This window comes from Ambystoma mexicanum, chromosome 4p, assembly GCF_040938575.1.
Source record: "Ambystoma mexicanum isolate Mex_15411 chromosome 4p, UKY_AmexF1_1, whole genome shotgun sequence".
NCBI classification, from domain to species: domain Eukaryota; kingdom Metazoa; phylum Chordata; class Amphibia; order Caudata; family Ambystomatidae; genus Ambystoma; species Ambystoma mexicanum.
The window spans coordinates 1,087,712,291-1,087,732,179 of NC_090927.1; the positions used below are offsets into that span (position 1 = coordinate 1,087,712,291).

The following is a 19,889-nucleotide window of genomic DNA, read 5'->3' on the forward strand; positions in this document are numbered from 1 at the left end:
AGGTAAGGCTACTCCAAATGGTGTTCTTGTTCTTGCAGGTGCTGAGCGCAGAAGAAAGGCGCAGGCCTTCTGGAGACCGATCCGAACACGGTGAGTGTCACGCTGAAGGTGCAGAGAAACGCAAAGCGTGTTTCTCGGCCTGGGCATGGCTTAAATAGTCTCTGGGTATCCCAGGTGTCTCTGGGCTGAAACACACCAAAAGGCTAGACTGCATATGCAGTTCTAGGAACCGGAATCTGTGGGGGCATCCATCTTGTCCCCACCTATGCACTACAAGTCCAATGCTCACTGCCATCCTATGGGAGTGTGTGAGTCTGGTGCCACAAGCGCCAAGTCTGACTCCAAGTAGGTCTTGGGAGGAATGGAGAGGCCCTTAAGGGCCATGTAGGTGATCGTGGCCTGGCTCCAGCCTGACATCTTGGAGGGCTGGGGACATGAGGGGCGCAGGCATCATGACAGCACTACCCCCAAGGCCCCTCTCAAGGTGGCTCTTCTGTCTGGTACTGGTTTGGTTGGATGGTTTTGATGAAATCTAAGCAAGCAAGGTGCATGGATGTACTCATATGGTTCCCATGTCCTGTCTTGTGGACCATACCCCTTCCAGTCTACTAAGTAGTATAGATTCGATCTGACGTTCTTTGAATCCAGGATGTCCTTGACTTCAAATTCTGGCTCCCCGGCGACTACTACTAGCTGTGGTGACGTTGCTACTCGGGTCCCAGGTGGAACAGGTTTAAGGAGAGACACGTGGATCACAGGATGAATCTGCATGTTTGATGGCAAGGCTAGTCTGACCGCCACAGGATTTATCACAGAGGTGACGGTGAATGGACCTAGGTATCTTGGAGGGAAGGTTCAGGTTCCTTTGATGGGCACGTGTTTAGATGCCAGCCAGACTTTGTCTCCAACTTGGTAATTGGGGGCCTTTACTCGGTGTTGATCAGCACACTTCTTTTGGTGATCCTAAGCTAAGTAGGTGTTCAGCTGCTCTTTTAAAGATTTGAGAAATGGTTGTATGTAAGGTTTGGATTGCTGGCATCTCCAAGGTTGTAGGAACGTCTAACTCAGAAGTACTTGGATGCCTGCCATACATGGTACAAAAGGGTGTCTGCCCAGTGCTGGTGTGTAGGGAATTATTATAAGCATATTCAGCTATCCATAACCGGTCTGACCAGCTTCCTTCAGCTTGGTGTAACATGCAGTGCAGATACTTCTCGAGCGTTTGATTTGTCCTTTCGGTTTGACCATCCGTTTGGGGATGGTAACTGGTGGATAGCCGGATGTCAATCTGGGCCATAGAGCAGCACTTTCTCCAGAAGTTAGATACGAATTGAGTACCTCGGTCTGAGACGAATATTGAAGGAAACCCATGGAGCCGTATGATGCCTTCAAGAAATACCTTTGCCAGAGTGGAAGCGTTTGGGAGTCCCTTGAGAGGAATGAAATGTGCGATTTTTGAAAACAGGTCCACGACCACTAAAATAGTGTTAAACCCATGACTGGGTGGTAAGTCAGTAATATAATCGAGGGACAACGTGTGCCAGGGTGCTGGTGGGATTTCCAATGTTTGTAAGAGCCCAGCTGGTTTCTGATTGGATTACTTGTTTTGAGCACACACTCCACAAGATCGGATGAACTGGATAATGTCTTTACGCCACGTGGGCCACCAATAATTTCGTTTTACCTTGGCTAGGGTTTTAGCGATTCCGGGGTGGCCTTCGATCAAGGAATCATGATAACCGGACATGACTTGTTCTCGCAGTTCTTGGTTTGGCAAGAATAAACGGTTCCTGAAGTAGGGCAATTGGTCTTTTATCATGTAATGTTCTCCTTCTGTGCTCCACGCTTGTAATTGCTCCGGACTCATCAAGTTTTGGATTTCTTCATGTAATTCCTTCTGAGTTAAGGTTGCTGTGATTCCTAGGAGTTTGTCACTCAGGATGATTGCTATTGGGTCAGGGGTCTGATGCCCTTTCCCTTATGGGTGTGGAAGAGCAAGGGTATCGGCCTTTCCTTTTTTTACCCCTGGTCGAAATGTGATCACGTAGTCATATTCAGCAAAAAAAAGAGCCCAATGTAGTTGTCGTGAGGATTGAGCCTTTGCCGTTTTTAGGTACTGGAGATTCCGGTGCTCCGTTATTACGGTGATTGTGTGTCTGGCGCCCAAGAGGTAGTGCCGCCAGGCCTTAACGGCTGACTTAATGGCCAGGAATTCTTTGTCCGTGATAGTGTAATTGAGTTCGGGGAGGTGTGAATTTACTCGACCAGAAGGCAACAGGGTGTAACTGGCCCGTTTTAGGGTCCTTTTGTGAGTGCACGGCTCCCATAGCCATGCTCAAAGCGTCCGTTTCCACCAGGTACGGGAGATCAGGGCGAGGGTGACGTAGGATTGGAGCAGAAGTGAATCTTGCCTTGAGTTCCTGGAAAGCCTCTTCGGCTTCTGTTGTCCACTGGAACTTTTTATTGCATGTCCTTAGCAATGATGTGATGCGATGCACAATTTGCGAAAATCCCAGGATGAACCGGCGGTAGAAGTTTGCGAAACCTAACATGCTTTGGACCCCTTTGAACGAATTTGGGGATAGCATCTCCCTTGTGTACATCCATTCGGATGCCATTCGGACTGAGGATGAAGCCCAGGAATCCCACCTCGGAGATGTGAAATTAGCACTTTTCGAGCTTGGCGTAAAGCTGGTGTTGACAGAGTTTCTCCAATACGGATCGGACGTGTTTAACGTGGTCCTGCTTTGAAGCGGAATATACTACGATATCGTCAATGTACACTAGAGCACAGACATCAGTCAATTCCCGTAGGACATCGTTCATGAAGTATTGAAATGCAGCAGGCGCATTGCAAAGGCCAAAGGGCATTACTTGATATTCGTACAAGCCATATTTGGTGCGAAAAGCGGTTTTCCATTTGTCCCCCTTTTTCACACTAACAAGGTGATATGCACCTCTCAGGTCCAGTTTTGTGTAGATTTGGGCATCTTTGACTTGATCAAGCAATTCAGGGATTAGCGGCAGAGGGTAACGATTTTTCACGGTGATCTGGTTCAGTGCGCGAAAGTCGATGCACGTTCTCAAAGTCCCCCTCCTCCTTCGGTACGAAGAATAGAGGACTGGCTGCTGGAGACTTCGAGGGACGGATGAACCCGTTGGCCAGGTATTGGTCAAGATAGGCTTCAGGTGCGGGTTTTCTAGTTCCGTGAGTGCGTAGATTCGTCCACACGGGATTTGTGCGCCGGGTATCAGGTCGATTTGGCAATCGTATGGTCTGTGCGGTGGTAGAGTATTAGCCTGCTCTTTCTGAAAGACATCTTGAAAGTCCTGGTATTCGCTTGTCAGGGTGCCGATTGCCACTGTCGCAAGCGTGGAGGTTCTGGTGTCTATTGGTTGTTTCCCTTGGTGATAATATGTGTGGGCGCAATTCTCAGAAAAGGCCAATTCTTTTGCTCACCAATCGATTCAAGGATTGTGAGCTACCAACTATGGCATTCCTAAAATCAACCGGAACTGTGGTGCCTTAATGAGGTCGAAAACAATAGATTCTTGGTATCCATCCTGGCACAGAAGGGTTAAAGCTGCAGTGCATTGGGATACTGGAACAGAAGCTATTTCCGTGCCATCAACAGTGGGAACAGTGTCGGTGGTTGACTTAGGGCATAAAGGAAGCCCCATGTTTGCCACAAGATCCTGGTCGATGTAATTCCCAACGGCTCCACTGTCTATGTACGCTCTTACTGCGTGCATCTGAGATGGTTGTTGGTGGTTGATCAAGACCACAGATAGTGCAAAATGGGAGGTCTGTAGTTCACTTTCTTCGCTCGACAAGTGCACCCCTACACTTGCCGGGCTTGGGAGTTTTCCGATTCCTTGATGGTATCTTCCTTATCCGTGGCCCCTACCGTCCTCCTCGGTGGCTTCACAGCGCACTCTTTAAGGAAATGACCAGACCTTCCACAGTATAGACATAACTGCTGCTGTCTCCTTTTATCCCTTTCCGCTTTAGTCAAGGGGGATCTGACCCCCCCGATTTGCATTGGTTCTCCTGAGCCTTACGTTTTTCGGGGAACATTGTCTTTTGAACGCACATACATAGGGCGTGGGTCCGGTCTGGTTCGATCTGCTCTTCGATCTTGTAACATATGATCCAGTTGTACAACAAGGGAATGAATTCTGAGCAGTCTTTCGGGGGGTTCACTACTTGTGTGAGAACATCCTTGACCTCCCCCCGCAACCCCTCATGAAATAACGTGGTTCTCTTCTCCTCAGGCCATTCTGCTTCAACTACGAGTCTATTGAACGTGGCTATATATGTTAATAGGTCTTGATTCCCTTGACGTAGGGACAAAGGTTTGTTGTCTAATGCCTGCCCATGAGTACGACGGGCGAACAGCTTTTCCATCTCCCGCTGAAAGCCCCTGAAGTCATGCAGCAAAGGATCGTCTTAGGCCACAAAGGGTACAGACCAGTGCGCAGCGCTTCCGCTCAAGTAGGATAGCACAAAAGCGACCCGTGATTGGTCATTCGGAAAGGCCCATGGCCTACAAAGGAAGTGCAGGCGGCACTGATTCATCAACGTTGCAAACCTCTTAGGATCCCCCGTAAATCGTGGGAACAGCCCCAGGAAGGGTAATCTGAACGGGGTTGGCTGATGGAGCTGGCATTGAGGGCACGCTTCCCGGCAATGGGGCATGCCCTGCTTGTGACTGGAGCAGTTGCCGGCTTAAATCATCTGTGCGTTCTTTGGCTACTATCAACCCTTTCCTCAGGGTGTTGGTCTCCTGCCTGGCTGCATGTACTTCTGAACGTAGCTGCCCCAACATGTGGGCTAACTGGTCGGTTTCTGATGTTTCCATGATGCCCAGGTGGATTTTAGTGTGAGGCTTTGCGTTCTGTAACGCTCACCTGGTATCCACGGGGGCGTCACTCAGCCTGTTCTGACCTCCTACACAGAATTGGTAGAGTTTAACTCTCTATTGTCGCTACGTGCTTGAACCCCTTCTTTCCCGGGGCCCACCCCTTCCCCTTGGTCCACACCTCACCTTGTTTTCTTGTGCAGAGTGCTCTCCGTCCTGCTTTCAGCGCAGGGGTGCGTTGATTGATGCAGGCTCGTTGCCGCCTAGTTACTTCACTGGCGGGAGTCCGACGGGTAAGTATAATGAGTCCTTTGAACAGTTCTCGAACTCTTGTTCCTTTCCTTCCTTAGATGCTGGCCGGCATCCGGGGATGGCAGCGTGCTGCTGAGATGAGTAACCCTCAGGGTGAGTGAAAGCGCGATGCGCGGTGCAACCTCTTTGTGCTTGTATTGAGCCGAGTTCGTTTTTCTGTGTCTTTTAGGTGCCGCAATGTTTTCAGCGTAGATGCCAGTTAAGGAGAAGAACGCGGTGAGTAAGCGTGATGTGCCGCGCCTCTGAATGCTTTTCCACGCTAATCTGGTGTGTCTTTTCCCTCTTGCAGATTGATGAGAGCTCCGGAGACGAAGTTACCCCCAGAGCGGCTTGAATTCAGGTAAGCGTCTGAATCTCGTACAGTCTTTAAGGTAAACAAAGATTTGCAGAATGCTCACTAATGTCTTCTTTTCTGTTCTTTTCCCTTTTCCTTAGGAAGCGGCGTGCCGAGATGAAAATGACCCACTGTAGTTGCCCGCAGAACTGAAGGAACGATGGATGATGGGCGGATGCTCCGCAAGGTAAGGCTACTCCTAATGGTGTTCTTGTTCTTGCAGGTGCTGAGCGCAGAAGAAAGGCGCAGGCCTTCTGGAGACCGATCCGAACTCGGTGAGTGTCACGCTGCAGGTGTAGAGAAATGCAAAGCGTGTTTCTCGGCCTGGGCATGGCTTAAATAGTCTTTGGGTATCCCAGGTGTCTCTGGGCTGAACCACACCCAAAAGGCTAGACTGCATATGCAGTTCTAGGAACCGAAATCTGTGGGGGAATCCATCTTGTCCCCACCTATGCACTACAAGTCCAATGCTCACTGCCATCCTATGGGAGTGTGTGAGTCTGGTGCCACAAGCGCCAAGTCTGACTCCAAGTGGGTCTTTGGAGGAATGGAGAGGCCCTTGTGCCCTGTTCTAAAACATGACACTGTGTTGTGTTCAATCTCTCTCCTGCGGTGCAAGTGGCAATACCAGAGGTGCTGGCCTGTAGGGCATATGTGGTTATGGTAGGTGCGTCCGTTTGGTCTGCTTCAGAACTGCTCAGATTAGATGAGTACCCTCACGTCCTCATCAGTTGCTGCTGATACTTTTCAGCTCAGGTGTATATCCCGTGTTGTGGAGGTAATCATAAGTGTCCCTCTTGAATTTCCTCAACTTTTATGTCTCTAGCTCCGTCCTGTATGATTCAGGCTTGTTGTTGATATCATTGAGGGTCTCCGCAAATGACTCAGCGCTAGTAAACCCAGTAATTTCAGTCCTAAATTCCTCTGTTTCCTTTTCCAAGTGGCTGATTTTGCTAAGTACCTCTTGGATAGTGAGTAAAATTAAATGAAGGGAGCATTTATTGAGGATCTGTTCCCATTCCTGCACAAAATCCTTGTTTTCCTTGCAGGGAGTAGCTCTTAGTGGAATCTGCAGTCCTCTAGGAATGTGTTGGGCTCGATAGTACCTGCCTAGTGCGACAGCATGTAGCTTAAGATTTATCTCCATTGTGATGACATACTCTAGCTATTTGATTTTCTGCTGTGGGTCGCTACCTTTATTAGTGAGTCATGTGTCCCTATAATCAAATCTAAAATGGCACTTGCCTCGACAGCTGAAAAAATGCGCGTGATGATTCTCTTGTTGGTCAGGTGTTGGATGTCTTCTAACAACATTGTCTGCGTGCCTCCACTCTGGAAGATATGCGGAAAGGAACAATGCACACATTACAAATTGAGAGTGCGCACCGCTATTTTAGTCTTAACAATTAATTGTCGTTATGAGTGACATGTATTAAAATTCGGCGTGCATACTCTAAAAAGATTCCTCCACCTGGGGCATTAAAAATAGCGGTGAAACTGTGGACCTTGGCTTAAATATCCAGTGGTGAGGGCTGCACACCCTTTACCTAGTTCAGTTGGCTAGAAAAACATTCCTTCAAAGAGTAGTTGCAACTTTAATTGAGTTCTGTCGTAGCATCAGAAAACACCAGACATTGAGGCAAAATCACTCGTATCAAACCACCGGATTTAAAATAGAAACAATTGAACAATTGTGATTGTTACTGACAGATACATGGTGAGCAGACAGCTGAATTCCCCCCACCAAGAATAACAAATTCATACAGTTTGCCACATTGTTACAAGTAAATGTTTAGTGCGTGTGACAACATATTTATACCCAATTTGGTAGTCCATTCATTGGATGTGTGCAAGGAGCAAAAAAAAGAACAAAAACGAGTTTAGCCAGATTCTTTCATCATCATTTTAATTTTCAAATCATGTCCTTCAATCTATTGACTCCATGATGGACCATTGATTTCACCTGGCCAGGTATGTGCAAGTGGTGATAATATGCCTCCAAGTCCAGGCTGTAACGTCTAACTCCAACACATCGCACTGTCAGGGCATGCACGTCCTTCAAATCAGAAAGTGCTGCAAAACGTCACAAGCGTATTGGAGCCACCAGTGTTCACCGTTCTCTGAAACAATAAAGACCGAACTATAAGTGTTCTAGACCAGACCTAGGAAAACAACATGTACAGTGCCGCTCAGCTATTCCATACTGCAAAATGCGCATCTCGAGTGCAGCAAGTCAATCAAAATCAATGACACGTGTGTGTAGAATAGAATGGAGCAATCTGTATTGATCAAGGCGATCAGATCCTTGCATGTGTCTTGCAGAACATGTACAAATGAACATTGTCACACTATGTACTTTACAGAACAATGTAAGTTAAGTTCTTCATTAATTCCACAGGGATTCAAGCCTGTGCACCCAGAATGGTTCTCTGTGTGCTCTTTTTCTTGTGATGTCCCCTCAATATCTTTTGGTGCATAGTACTTCTCGGACCTGGAATCTCATCTGTGCTATGGTGTGTCTTTGTTCATGGAAATGTCATGCTATAGATGAATTTACATTTTTCGTGCGTGTATATGTGACTTATGTTTATTCCATTTTACCCTCACTCGTCTTTTGTTTTCCCCGACATAATAGATTCTGCATGGACATCTAATGCAATAAATCACATTCTCTGAAGAACAAGTAGCAAAGTCACAGAATTTGATCTTTTTGCCTGTCCATGGTGAAAGACTACCGGGCCTTTTGTCACATTGTTACAATTACGCTTGTTCAAACGTGTAGGTCCCCTGTCTCCCTGCTCTGGCAGTGGGGGGGAGTTGCTGTTCCCTAGTGTTAACTGGCATATCCCTTAAATTCTCACTTCTTTGGTAGGCAAATACTGGCGGCTCTAGAAATAAGTGCTTAGCTTTCTTATTGCTTCTTAGAATGTCTTAGAAAGCAACTTCTGTTCCAGGTGATATGTGAATGAGTCTAGAGATGCAACCATTACTCTGGGCAAGAGGCAACAGTTATGCTACTGGTGGTCCAGTAAACATAGTAAGGCAACAATTAATCTGACAGTCGCCCAGTGGGTCTGATGAGGCAACAAATACTCTAGATGTTATGCAGGAATCACTCCAATAATGGTACAATAAATCTAGTGAGGCAGCAATTGCTGCAGGCGATATGAGAAATGTATCAAAGCCACATTTACCCCATGTGGTATGCAACAATTATTCAAACAGTCCTTCAATAAATCAGCGGGCAACAATTGCTCCATGCGACCTGTAACAATTAATCTGGGAGTGGTACAGTAAATGTAATGAGTCAATAACCACTCTGGGCAGGAAAAACTACATCTTGGGAGGCAACAATTACACTGGGTGATGTGCAACAGTTAATCTAGGACAAGGAAGAGGTTAAGAATAAGCAGAAAAGACAGACCAATAATGGAGGATGAGTTGGTAATGAGGAAGGAGAAATCAGGGAAAGAGGGGAAGATGAGATGTGCATGGAGACCTCAAGAGGTGAGAGATGAAGAGACAAACAGAGGAGGGCAGAGGTATAGCAAGAAAATGCTGGAAGAGATCGGAAACAGGAAAGGAATCCCAGGAGAGAGAGAGAGGACCTCAGGCATCTTACACGCAGAGGAGGGGAAGAAGCTCTGGGCCTTGCCTGGCGTTGGGCATCCCTTCATCCTCCTGCCTAGCCTGAAGCCGCAGGTGCACCTTTTGCCAGAGGTCTCTCAGGAATCAGGGTAACTCAGGGGAAGCAGCAGAGGAGGCGAACCCAGATGAGACAGGGAAAAACAGAATATCAATACCAGGAGTCGAGGAAAGAAGTGCAAGCGTCTCTTTAAACAAACACACAATATAAGTAACTGAGATGCCTCATGGCATGACCCAGAGAATAGAGCAACCTTTCCATTGTGGACTCTTTGGAGAAGGCCTAGGGTTGTAGGGTGGTGTTACATGTACGTCTTACTTCCTTATTTAGTTGTGCATGAACTACATTTGGCTGGACAACCTTGTATACAGACATTTCTGGGAAAACCATGTTGCCAAACCACAACATTTCTTTGTTTTGTGTTTGAGTGGAAAGACTGAAAAAGACTTGAAAAGATTAAACCCACCAACCTGAGCCTTAGACCACCCGCCGTACCCCTGGATGTTCCATAGCCTTGTGATAGGAGAAGCTAATGGGGAAGGTGGGTCGAGGCCAGGAAATGGATGGACGTTCTTTTTCTATACTCTATGCAACACTAAAGCTCCATACTGAGTAAAGAGACCAATAAAGATTAGTAAAGACCCTAACCTGGTGTCTGTATGCTCTGGTCTCACTCACCTTTGTGACATTATCAGGGTGGCCAATGCAGCTGCTTATCTCAAATGCAGATGTTAGGATGTTTCCACAGCTCAGTCCCATCTGCCTTCTTCAGTTCACAGATTCTCCTCTTTTACATCTTTAAAAGAGTCTTTCTAGAAATGCATAAATTGAGCAGATTAGTGAAGTTTGGTTGTAGTTGTAACATTTTTGCATTCTTACCAGACATAATTTCTGCTTCTAGACTCACCCATACAGGCTGGGCCCTCAGTGACCCAGCGACAACCCCAGTACACTGATCCTGTATTGCACATTGATAGCACTGCTCTGCTTGGGATACCAAAGCCATCTCTCATAACCGTTGTCTTCAGTCTCTGTAATAACAGACCTGAATTTATGTTTTGTTTTTTTATCAAAGTCTAGCAACTCTTTATCAGTGTCATAAATGAATGTCAGTGACATGTAGCAGGTGTGTCAACTATCATTTTGACCACATTGATCTTCCGTAGTACACCCAGCTTCAAAGTCCTCCTCTCTATGTCCTGCACTACCTCAATGAGGAGATGATTTGCTTTCAGTGACTCCATTTTGCTCATTTCACATGGGGAAAATGATTCTGAAGTATATGACACCTCGTTGCTTTGGATTGCTGATCCGGACCAATCCTCGTTTTCTGGACTAACACCTATAGACATAGCCACTTATTTATTCTAGTTAACCGTGTATCTGGACAATGTGCTGAAAACATTCAGGGTCTCTAACATCTGAGGGGGGTTCTTCACTGGGTCTACTGGGAAGAGAAGCATATTGACTGCAAAAAAGAGGACTTTGGCCCTTCATTAATTTATCTCAAGACCTATGAATCTTGAATTAATCTGCAGTTTAATGGCCAGCGTTTCCAGGACCAGATAAAATATGCACCGGTACAGAGCTCGCCCCGTTTTCATGCCTTTAGAGTTCCACTGACATAGTTTTATAAACATTCACCTTCACTGTCAAACACATATACTAGGGCCCTGTGATGAACCCTGTGGAGTCCTCACAATAACCCTACCTAAAGTCTCCTTCCAAGTGGCCAGGGAAAGGTATACGCTTCTTGATCCTAACCCTGGGGGCAGCGTTAGTCGGGAGAATCACCTGGGAGGAGAAGGGCCCTAAGGGAACAGGAGGACTTCGTGGGATGAGACACAGTATTTACCTTCCTCAAAGAAGGGAATATCCATGATGCCAGAAAATGTATTGGGTTGCTGTCAGCAAAAGCTTTTATTATCTCAAATTGTCAGAATGGGGGTGAAGACAATTATAACCTGTCATGTATTAGGAGTAAGAAAAGCCCTTTAAAAGTTTCAGACATTAATAGAAATGAAAGCTCCTATGAGTCCCAGAGAAATAAGGAAGAGGATTCTTTAAGTGTTACCAATTTAACCCTTAAGAAATCCCCTTCTCCTGTAAAACCAAACAATTCATGGAATTCTTATGGTACTCCTTTGGGGATTATGTAGTGGGATAATAACTAAGTTGGTGATGATAAATTCATAGAAAAAGCTGAATTTGACTTTGTGGACTTCAAGTCCAAGAATTCCCAAAATACTGTGACGAGGAAGAGGTTTGCAGAGGCAGAGGACAGCAAGTCGCAGTCAATTAGGACTAATGACCCACACCTGAGGGAGACTGGGAGGCATAAAAATCCACCTCAGGTGCAGGCCATGGAGAATAAGAAGGAGAAGCAGAGCAACAGTAGAAGTTGGGGTCATTTTTCAACCTCCACGTGGCATCAGAAGCAGAACCCAGCTATGAGCTGAGAAGCTGGGACCACAAAGCCGTACAGAGTATATGCCGGTCCTGAGAGGGTCTCCTGGACACGCGATTTCAGCTGAGAAGTCACGCAGCAGATAGTGCACCTATTTGTAGTATTTCCCACTGTCAGCCCAGCACCGGGAGCAGATGAGCTCCAGATCGCTCAGGGAACTGGGAGAGCTCTAGTATTAGTAGACATGGGCTGCAGGAAACCGCAAGTAAGAGGTGGCCAGGCCGCAGAGGGAAACCGAAGCAGAAGACTTGTAAGCAGTGAGGTGAACGGACACGCACCCCAGACTCATTAAGTTTACTGGTACATTGTGACCCCAGAGTGCTCCATAACCGCCCACTGGCCAAGACCAGGAAACTGAACTGTAACATTAAGAGAAGGAAACCTTTTGAATACCCAACGAATGCGAAGCAGGTTAATTCATTTGTAATAAACCAAGCTGATATAAAGACACGCAGATGGCAGAATAAGAACTTCATACTCTTACCAGAAAAGTGTGACTGTGTCACTGTGGGGCATAAAAAGAGCCAACACCAAGAACGGGCAGCATTCCTAGGGAAAGAGACAAACCATAATTGCCAAATCCAAAAGAAAAATGCAACTAGCCAATTACGAAAGAACCTGAATTACCCAAGCCAGAACAAGGCAGTTGAGAATCTCAATTTTGTTAAGAACTATTGCCCTTATGGAAAAGAGTCTTAAGAGAAAAGGGCTTTAAACCCACATTGCCAAAGCCAAAGAAGTGTGGAAGTGAAACAGAATTCCTGTCAGCAGTTTGTTAATATGAAAGGGGAAAAACAAGAGTGGCAAGAAGCCTACCCTTCTGAAGGAAGAAGTTCAAAGGGAGTAGAGTATAACATGTAGACACTACACAGGTGTAATAAATAGCATCAGTGTGGTTCGTTTCCCTTGAATAGTTTCTAAATTTTGAGGTTGTGGCGCAAAAGACATTGCTAACCTGTTGCAGTTTGACCTTTACCAGAGAAGTGTTTACAAGTAGACGTTTGTTCTGGCCTGGCATGAGAGTACACCAGGTCAGAGAATGTTGTTGTAGTAGTTTGATCTGCTCTCACAGGAGAGTACACCAGAGCAGAGAATGTTGTAGTAGTTTGATCTGTTCGGCAGGAGAGTACACCAGAGCAGAAAAACTTGTTTTAATAGGCATGACAAGAGAGTGAACCAGGTCTAAGTCATTGAATTACTGTAGTGTCGTAAATATATTGAAGAAGAAGATTGAAGAACCACTGAACTATTGTGAATTAATACAGATTCCTCCTGACAAATTAATATTATTGAAGCAAGTGTTGTATGAACCTCTGCAGAAAAATGTTATATTGTCAAACAAGCGGTTTTATGAACTGGTGCAGGAATATCCTGACAAAGACCTTTTTGTTGAAACCAAAGAGAAAATTTGGAACTAAAGAGAACTGAAGTGGGACTTTGCTATGATACAGGATTTCCTTAACCTTTTTTTGGAGCTGTAGAACAAAATCCTACTTGAATCGGGGAGAGGGGAATTCACCCAGATTAGAAGGAGAAACAGTAGTAATGTTGCGAATTTAACTGTCATATGTGGTGCTATTGAACTGCCATATATTACCTTGTTAAATTGGTGTGTGTTTAAGTGTGATGGACAGAATCCTTTTGTTAGTGTTTCTTTTAGTTTATTTTAGGTGGGGAATCCTTGTCAGTGTAGGGATAGTGAGGCAGTTATCCAACCTTTTGAGTTAATAAAATGGCATATTTGGAAAAGCCTTCACAAAGTTGTCCGACTCACCTTTCTGACCCCTCACAGCCCTCAACAGTGTAACAAAGGACTATCCAAAGTATCCAGACAAGTGTTTTGAAGCGGAAACCACAATTCACATCATCAAATGCCTCCACTGCATCAACACTAAGGGGGTAATTCATAGAATTCAGCGCACAAGTGGCACACGCGGCTGGCGCACAGTGTGCGCGTGTGGCAGTCTGCGCCAAAATCCATTTCCCCGCACAGCGTATTCATGGATTTTAACATCCATAACCAGCCGTGGTGCAGAGTGGCGCAGCGACCCTGCAGCAGCTCCAGTTACGCCCTCAACCCTGCCCCGTACGCCATGAACAGCGCACAAATCCCGTAAATGGCGCACAGGTCAGTGGACCAGCATACAGCCCCCAACCACAAAAACGTCTGTAAAACTCCCCGCGCACCCCTCCGAATACAGGTACCCCGCTGCGCGGGGAGAATCACACACAAAAGGGCTTGCGCGAGCGGGGTACGTGTATTTTGGGGGTGCGTATGGAGAATCACCCGCGATAGGCCCTGTGCGAGTGGGGTATGTGTATTTCAGGGATGCGCGTGGAGCATCACACGCGTTAGGCCCTATGCGAGCGGGGTACGTGTATTTCGGGGGTGCACACGGAGAATCACACGCGATAGGCCCTGTGAGAGCGGGGTACGTGTATTTCGGGGGTGCGCGTGGAGAATCACACGCGATAGGCCCTGTGCGAGCGGAGTACATGTATTTCGGGGGTGCGTGTGGAGAATCACACGCGATAGGCCTTGTGTGAGCGGGTTACGTGTATTTAGGGGGTGCGCATGGAGAATCACATGCGATAGGGCCTGTGCGAGTGGGGTACGTGTATTCTGAGGGGTGCACGTGGAGAATCACACGCGATAGGCCCTGTGCGAGTAGGGAATGTGTATTTCAGGGGTGCGCAGGGAGAATCACACGTGAATTGGCAGTGTGGGTCCTCCCAGGTGTGCCCTATACCCCCTCCCCAGCACCTGCAGCAAGCCCACACCACAGGGGACTACCCTGCACCCCATGTCATGTTCCGTAGGCAACCCATCCACCCTGGCCATGCCCCTCAGCCAGCCCACATGTAACCATGCACCAGTGAGCCCCGACTCATGTCCCCCTGCACCCCCAGCATTTACGGACACCTGCCAGCAAGCCCCGACTCATGTCCCCCTGCACCCCCACCCCCCAGCATTGACTGGCACATGCCAGCAGGCCCCAACTCATGTCCCCCTGCGTCCGCACACCCCCAGCATTGACGGGCACCTGCCAGCAGGCCCCGACTCATGTCCCCACCCAACATGTCATAAAGATGTACATTCATGGGCCTCATGTCCACCAAAATCCCACTGCACGCCACCCCAGTCTTGAGACACAATCAAGTTTCCCATCCACCCCACACTGAAAGGCCTATTTCATGACACAAACCCAAAGTCAACTATGCACATCAACACATGCCCGTCACACACACAAACTGGGTGCCAGTGATTGTGTAAACCCACATTGTGACATGCAGTAAACCAATGAGCGAATACCACACATGGAAGTAATAAATCAAAATGTATTGTGCACAAAATGAAGCAAATGGAATCAAAGCATGAAAACAATTTCAAAAATGAAAAAAAAATGCATGTCCAAAAATGTAAAAAAAACAATGAAGTCACAATCCAAAGTTATCCAAAATAAAGTTAGTCCAAACTCTGTCCACCAAAGCAAATCCAAAGGAAACCTAAATTCAAAAATCCATTGATCCATGGTGATGTAAAATAATATTTCTTCAGAAATCCACAGTTCAACTATGTACAAAGATTGAAACCAGTGTCCATGAGCCCAACAAATGAAATGAAACCTATAAAAAAAACCTACCTAATTAAGAACTATATACCAAAACGTGGGGCAATGTCCAAGCGTCCCAAAAGAAAAAAAAAGAGAAAGGAAACCTAACACTAACTAACTATATACAATGGCGGCGGGCAAGTCCTACGGCTTACTCTGTGATGTCGTGGGCCAGGGCATCATCGAACTCCATGTCAATCTCCTGGAGGCGGGCCTCTGCCCTGGCCCCGAGGTCTCGCAGGGATGTAGTCACGGCCTGTTCTAACTCCCTGCGAGTTGCCTCGAGGCACTCAGCCCGCCTCAACGCCCGGCACATGGAGAACTCCACCCTGACCATGGTGAGCTACGCCTCTTCCGCCCGCCGCCTCTCCGCATCTATCCGCTGGCCCAACCGCAGCCACACGGAAGACACTCCCATTCCAGGGTCCTACTGCCCTCTGGCCGATGCCTGCCCCTCTGATGTTGATGGCCCCGAGCCGTCATTGCTCCCACCTAGAGCCTGCTGCTGCTGCTGTCCATGTACCCTGTCCAATGATGCCTGCACATTCTCCATTTGCTGGTCTCCAGTTGTTGGGGTGTCCACCCCTGCTGGACCGCCGACTCCCGACTGTGGCAGGGATGGGATCTCCACCAAGCTGGCTTTATTGGTCAGGCCAGGTCCACACGGGGCCCTGCTGGAATCTGGGATGGAAGACGGCAGGGAGAACGACTGGCGCATAGCCTCCACAGAGGAGGAGAGGTCCGCCAGAGTGCGCGACACATGTAGGAACCCACCGACCATGGCCCCTCCCAACTGTGCCACGTTTCCACGCAGCTCTCCACGTGCTCCCCCCAGGAAGCACGCACGTCATCACGAATGCCACGCGTGCGCAATGCGACACCAATCAGGACGGAGCCCATACGGTCATGGGACTAATCGTCTGCAGGTAGTGGAGAGCCAGATGATGTGGGCCTCCCCCCTAACTGAGGACGGGCCTGGGACGGGGCTTCCCTGCTGGTGCATGGTGGTGCAGTCACAGGGTCAGGGACAGCGACATGCACAGGCCCCTCTGCGGCGACCTGTGCTGCCTCCTGCCCCTGGCCCTGGACTGCACCACTTGCACCAGTGGTACTACCCCCACCAGGCCCCGTGTGTGGCTCAGTAGCGGGCTCCTCCTACTCTGTGGAGACCACCAACCTGGATGTCTCCGCACTGACTTCTGCCATTGCAAGCCCCTGTGGGGGCTCACCGAGCCCTTCCGCTACAGCCGTAGTGGCAGGCGCGGCACCAGTCCCCTTGCTCCCGGATGATGGCAATTCCTGGGAGGGTGGCTGGGCATTGCGTCGCCGCCCGGTGGTGGCATCCCCACCGCTTAGCTCCACAGCGCTGTCCCTGCCCTCTTCTTCACTCGACGCTGCATAGAGGGAGACATAGAACACAAGCATGAGGGTACTGTACAATAGTCCCCTAGACAGGAAGCAATAACACATGAGTGGCACTGTGAAACGTCACTTCCATCCTGTCCCTCCACAACACATGGGTCAATGCAGGCAACACACATGCAGAAACAGGCACGGTGCATGCAATCAACATCAGCATCCATGTACAAGGGCCACTATTAACATAAAGGTTTGTTTTCAAACTCACATGCATCATGGCTCATACTGATCCCATGCACACACATCACCGGAGGGTCATGCATCAGGGCTCGTACACCTCAGACACAGTGGATACAAGGGTGACTAGACTGCATAAGTGAATGAACACATCGGCATGGACATGTCATGCATCCATGGCATTTAAAAGTCACACACACACACGCTTCTCAGACACACACACATGTGCACCATACATGTACATGAGAGCAGGCCCCATCTCCCACCCCCATCCATGTCCAAGAACAGAGACAGGCATGCATTCATGTGTGCATTCCGCATGCAGCTCCCCATGTTGCATTGGAACACATGCACCATCCATGTGGTTCACGCATTACTGGTCTCACATGCATTACCATGATGTCCCTGCACACACACATCCATACATGGCATATGTTACACATACAGGCAAGTAGCAGACTACCAGCACACTGCAACATGCCCTGTCTCACACAGCAATGCATGGCCACTTACCGCTCGACTCCAGACGGATGTTCCTCCGAAGGATCTGGGCGTGGAGCGCTGGGCTTATGCGTTCCAGGACCCTCATCTGGATGTTGCTCAGGCTGACCCGGGACCCCTTCTGCATCATCTGCCTTCACGAGGCGCCGGGCCTTGTTGAGGGTCCTGGACCTGAAGTCCTCCCAGCGCTTCCGGACGTGCTTGATGTCGCGGGTTGCCACCCCCTCTGCGTTGATGGCAACCACTACGTCCTCCCAGATCCTCTCCCGTCCTTCCTTGTCGGCGCGCAATGATGTTGAGAGGGCATCATAATGCCCCAGAACTTGCTCCACCAGGACACCTACTTCCGTCTCACTGAAGCTGGTGGCCCTCTGCCTCTCTGGCTGGGGGTCGCCAGTGGTCTCGGATGGTGTTTGCCTCGACATGGCGACCCCCGAGGCAGGTGTGGGTAGGCAACTGGGTCCTGGGCTGGGCTGTGGAGCGATGGTATCCCAGTCAGGAGTCTTCTGTTCCAGCAGGGGTGGACACAGCAACTGGACCCCTGCATAGGGCTGACGTGCAGGCACCAAATAGCTGGGCACGTGAGCAGCAGGCAGCAGGCAGGCAGGCAGCAGCAGATGGCAGGTGGGAGCATGCTCAGGGCTCTGGCGGGCAGGAAAATGGTCTTTTGGGCAGAAGCGTGGTCTTCCGTGTGTTGTCGCGTGGCCAGCTTGATACAGAGTGATTTGGCACGTGAAAAAAGTGGGTTTATAGTCATAATATCGAAAAAATAATGTCGAATTACAAAAATGTCGAATTCAAAAATGTCGAAAACACATACATATAATAGAAAAAGTCATTAATTCGAAAATAAAATGTCGAAAAAAAAATCGAAAAACCAATGTTAAAATAACTATGTAAAATGTCTCACATACTAACGTTTTTTATTGGGGGGGGTCCCCCCATCCCAAACCCCTACCCCAACCCCCCCTCCTCCCCATACCCCCCACCCACCATGGATATACCTTTAACCATTTAAAAAAATAGTTTTATAAACTATAATTAATTAATTATTTATTTAAACATTAATTCGAAAAAATATCGAAAAAAATTCGACATTTTTGTAATTCGACATTTTTATTTTCGACATTTTTATTTTCGACATTTTGACTTTCGAAAATATTGCATTCGATATTATGACTGGACACCAAAAAAGTGCATGTCAGCGTGTAAATCGAGGAAAGAACCTTAGCGCGTCTGTGACGTTACGCGCGCGTGTGTTTCCCTCGTGACGGGTGCATAGTGATTCAGCACGTGAAAAAACTGCATGTCCGTGCGTTAATGCGTGTAATCCGAGGAAAGGGCCTGCGCGCGTAAGTGACGTGACGCGCGCGGGTGTTTCCCTCAGCACGGGTTAAAGGTAAGCGGCTCCCGGCAGTTCGCTGTATGTGCCTTTCATGGAGACCGACGTGTGTGTTGCTACTTCGTGTTGTTTCGCGCACTATCACTACTTCACAGCGGATCAATGACGTATCTCTTCTTTTGGCAGGGGTATTGGCTATGCGTGTTTTTCATCATCACGCTAGTCTGACGGTGAGTCACGCACGCTATTTTTCCCACTGCGGGTGCCCCTGTGTATTGCGTACCCGTTTTTCATGGTCATAGTAGCCTGCGTGTCCCACGCGTACGTGTTTTTCGTGTCCCTGGGTGCCACCGCATACTGCGGGAGGTTAATTCCACACACGTGGGCTACCGGGGTGCGTGCACAGTTTTACTGCAGTTTTAGGGTGCTTGAGCATTGCGTGACCCGTCACTTTATCACCGGGGTCACATACAGCCTTGCAGGTGCAGGGGTGCTTATAACATCTTGTATCCCACCCCCTTCACCCCAATTGCCCAGGACAATTGTCGTGTACACCTCCCATTGGCACTTCTCCATCTGTGCCGGCACTACTCCATCTGTGCCATTGTTGGGAGGCCACCAAAGGCGCCTCAGCTGGGTGTACTCTTGGTGGCGGGTGTGGTCAGGGACGTGGCCAGGGTGACCAGGGAGTAGGGGGACTCCAGGGTGTCCAGGCTGGCTGCAGACGGGGAAGAGGCAGGGGTGCGGCAGCTCGGGACGATGTTGTGCCACATGTTGGTGCAGTCATACCACCACCCCCTGCGGCTCCAGGAGATGCAGTTCTTTCATCTGGCACTGGTGCCCGTGGGACCCGGCAGTCCATTTCATCGACTGCCACGGGCCCAAGGGTAGTGGTAGCTGCAGGTGCAGCTGTGGACACCACCACCCAGGCTCAGGGTCTGCCAGCGCAGGCTGTGTTGGCACTTGAAAAGTCCATGGAAGATTTCAGGTGGTCAGGAGGCACACTGTAGGTGCACGCAGGGCTGCCCAGACCGAGACCGAGGCCCAGACCGAGGCACGTGTCCCTGGGGCAGTAATTCCATCTGCTGCCCCGACCAGCCGGGTGTCGGCAACTGCAGGGGCAGATGCAGCCGACACGACCCCGGTTGTGAGTCTGCCAACCAGGACAGTCCCGGTCAATGACACTGGCCTAGCGGATGTTGCTGTGCATGGTCT

At 48.7% G+C, this 19,889-nt stretch overlaps 1 long non-coding RNA gene across 1 annotated transcript in view; it reads right to left on the reverse strand.

Annotated features, from left to right (window-relative positions):
* Window positions 1-7,419: 7,419 nt before the first annotated feature.
* LOC138452657 (uncharacterized) overlaps window positions 7,420-19,889 on the reverse strand; it is a 128,301-nt gene continuing 115,831 nt past the window's right edge. The window contains exons 2-3 of the long non-coding RNA XR_011260296.1: window positions 9,833-9,966; window positions 7,420-7,628 (exon numbers count right to left, since the gene is read on the reverse strand). This is a non-coding gene — a long non-coding RNA (uncharacterized lncRNA). The remainder of the gene's footprint in view (window positions 7,629-9,832; window positions 9,967-19,889) is intronic.